We start from the raw sequence: 3,924 nt of genomic DNA, 5'->3' as shown, positions 1-3,924 counted from the left end.
CTTTCCATTAGAAACTTGGCACTGGCTGAGGCACCAATTAATTTTGCATAAGCTGCCACTGCACCATTAGAGGCTAATCCGTTCATTCATAACCACAAGGTATTGTGTTAGGGTCATGTACATGACTTGTGCCTCCAGCACTATGGATTTATTTAGTCCTTAGCCTCTAGTTCCTGCAGCTGTGTCCTTTCAATGACTGCTTTATGGTGGCCAAGAGAGTTGAGGTCGCCTGCCAGGACTCTGAGATCTGGAGGAACACATGGACACATTATTCCTCTACTCTGAAGCTATCCAATTCCTGTTCCGGTCAGATGGGGAGATAGTGGGAGGATATCTCTGAAGCAGCCCAGCACTTACTGTTGATGATACTACTCATGCCTGATATTACTGCAAAAGAACAGGCAAATTTATCCTCAGTGTTCTTCAGTGGAAGGTTAATTACCAGTGAAAGCGGAATAATGCAAAACATAATTCTGAATGTAGCTCCTGGGTTTCTTTGTAAGAACAGTTATGGAGCCATTTTTTTTTTTTACTCTAAGACTACACATTGGATCCAGTCTGCTTCAAACAAGAAGCCAGGAAAGAGGGCTTGCTATGCTAATTGAATACTAATTAGGCTTTTGCTTAAATTGTTGTGTGTTACAATTATTTGCAACTATATTTTTTTCTGTATTTATGTTGAGGTGGAAAAAAATACCTGAAAGGTAGCAAGATTCTTACTTAGCCTGAATATGTGGAAGAAAGTATCTTTCCACTTTTTTTTTGTACTTGTAACATTTGTAAAGGGTTTTGTTCTGCACTAAGAAAAAGCAGAATATCATCATCATTATTACTGGCCTTTGTTCACAATGGATTTCACCCAGACTCTAATCAGTTACTCTGTGACTAACAGTCTGAGTCACTAAGTTTCACGTGTTTATGGATTTCAACACAATTCCCAGGCTGAGCATTTTTTTGTTTATTTTCATGTTTGAGGACTCAAAAAACTAAATGCCCTTCCGGATTTCGAATCTGGTGTCACTGAGTGACTGGCTCTGAACAACTCAGCACATAGACTGAATCACTCCTTCAACAACAGATTAACATTGGCAAAAGGTCAAGAACTAACCAAACTGGCAAAAGGTTAGTATATACTTTTAGGACCAAGTCTTTAGCCTGGTGGAGAATTCAGGTAAACATAAATATTTGTGTTTACACCATGGTAATGGTACTAGACAGTTTCAGAATTGAAAATGCAGGAACCTCCAACTAAAAGGGGATTAAGAGAAGGACAAAAAAATGCAAGTATATTTACAGGTTATTAACTTTGTAAAGATCTACGTCTTTATCCTTACAGGTTCTTCAAGGGAGTATCAGAAAATGGACAATCTGAGCTAAAATATCCTTTTTTATGGAAAATTCCATTATTTTAATAATTTTCTCTTTCTATTGTATCCATTCTCATACCAGTCCCATCTTGTCCCTAGATTATAACTGTCCGTGGTTGGTCACCCTACACCCATCTTAAAAATGCAATTACCCTGTCATTTTCCCATCAAATAATTTTATAAACATTTGGTCACACATTGTCACAGCATCTCCAATTAATAACAGTTATTAATTAATTAATAACAGTTTTATAGCACTCTTCAAAGGATTCTCTTGCATGTTAGCTCATGTTAATCTCATCTTCATATGCAGTAGAGCAGAAATGTATTGCCCCTCTCACCGATGAGAAAATTGAGGCATATTGATGGATGTAATTGGCTTAGCCTCAGTGGCTCACGTCATATGGATTATTGCTAGAAAAATCAGAATCCTGGTCTGAAGCCATTGCACTAGACACATAACAGAAACTTGAGATTTAAAAAGAATTTTTGCCTCTGAGTCCTCATATGCAAGATTAAGAGTAAAGTCTGGACAAATGACTTGTTATTCTTGGGTATCATTGGTTCTTGCAAATGCTATTTGTGATATCAAATGTATATTGTATTACATTAATGCTGTCCAAAGTATAGAAGTATAACTAGATCACACAAAATGTTATCAAAATATAAAAAGATAATAAATAAAATGAATTTTAAAAAATGATTTGTGCATCATTCTGTATCCTTCATAGGATGTCCTATGGGTCTCTACAGGATGTTCTTGAGTGTGCATTCTTAAGATTCCTGTTGTCATTCAAGTAAGTGACTTTTTTTTTTTTTCTTGTGAACCTATTGGATTTTACATTTAATTAATGGCCTTTCTAAGGAAAGATTTATCTACCATATCCTTTACATCTTCCACAGTGCCTGGGCTGGGCACACAGTAGTAGCTTTTTTGTGTGTGTGTGTGGTACGCGGGCCTCTCACTGTTGTGGCCTCTCCCGCTGCGGAGCACAGGCTCCGGACGCGCAGGCTCAGCGGCCACGGCTCACGGCCCAGCCGCTCCGCGGCATGTGGCATCCTTTCGGACCGGGGCACGAACCCGTGTCCCCTGCATCGGCAGGCGGACTCTCAACCACTGCGCCACCAGGGAAGCCCAGTAGTAGCTTTTTGATTTCAGTAGAGCAGCTACATCTGTAACCTATTTTAAAGTTTCTTGTCCCTAAGGCCCATGTACCAACACTGAGCATCCTATGGGTAAATTTGATTTTGCAGCAGTAAGACAGTGGGATTCCTTAAGGCATAGTTGGTGAACGATTGCATATTCACCTGAGTGTCTTGGTGCAGATGTCTGAGTCTGAACACAGAGCTTCTCCACCATAACCTACCGAGCAGGCAGGTGGCTGCGTCCCCAAAAGAGTCTTCTGAACTCTGAAGTTGGATCACCACTTTTCAGTTTCTGGAAGTTTTAATGACTTTGGTTGTGAAGGTGCTTCCTGGGCCTGGTCTTTGACAATGAAAATAAAAGATGGTCCCTCACCTTTGAGAAAAGAGGTCAGACTATAAAAATGGCCCGAAACAAGGACGTCTGACACTTACTGAGAGAAAATGTTTACCTGTGCAGGAAACACTGTCACCCAGTTTATGAGAGCCAGTCCACAAGCACAGCACCTAATTTCAGCAATCCACGAGGCTGCCTTCCTTCCACGTGCTGGCACATAGGAGAGGACAAACAGGGCTGAGCGCGGCCATGTCGGAATGACTAACATTTTTCCAACCCAGAGTGACATTACTGATTGAGAACTATTTTCCCCTCAAACCAAGCGAAATCAGCATTCCTCTCCCTCCCTTGTGCGGGACCCGAAGATGAACAAGATAGTCTTTCGGAGGGGCCCGAGTTCAGCTCGGGGCTTCAAACCTGAGTGGGGCTGCAAAGGATGAGGCGGGAGGGAAAAGACCAGGGCAATGAATGCATATAAAGGGAGGGCAGGGCCCTTGAGGAACAGACAAAGAACCGGGACCCTCATTCCAGGGAAGGCTGGGATCAGGGGTTGAATTAACAAAAGATTCATGAAAGAAGGCTTCTGAATCTGGGAAGAGCGATGGCATTAAGCTGCAACCTGAAACAGTTAAAATCTGACCATACGTTCTTACAAAAGTGGTAAAGTAGATGATGTGTCAAAACTTCTTTTTTTCGCCCTGAAAGGGGTAAAGGAAAGGCCCTATTTCCCAGTCTACATCCTGTAACCGCGGGCATGGTTCAGGGATAAGCCACCGCACGGCTCTTTCAAGCTCCTCCTGGCTGGGCAGTTCGAGGATTTTAGAAACACATCATAGCTTCGCCCACAGCCGTACTTCGAGAACATCCTCTACTGCAGGCTCTTTCGCGGATTTACTTGGGATAAACAGCGCCTAAAAGTCAGCAGGAAGGATTCAAGGACCTTGTCAGCCCGAAAGCTGGGACGACAGACCCAGGGAGGCGGCGGACCTGGGCACGCTTTCTATTCCTGTAAAAACCGAGCCGCGGGCAGCCTGGGTCTCGCGGGTCCCCGCGGGGCTCGGGCTGGGGGCTCGTAGA

This window comes from Phocoena phocoena, chromosome 2 (genome assembly GCF_963924675.1).
Source record: "Phocoena phocoena chromosome 2, mPhoPho1.1, whole genome shotgun sequence".
Taxonomy (NCBI): domain Eukaryota; kingdom Metazoa; phylum Chordata; class Mammalia; order Artiodactyla; family Phocoenidae; genus Phocoena; species Phocoena phocoena.
The sequence above is the reverse complement of the archived record's forward strand: the minus strand, read 5'-3'. Positions refer to the sequence as shown.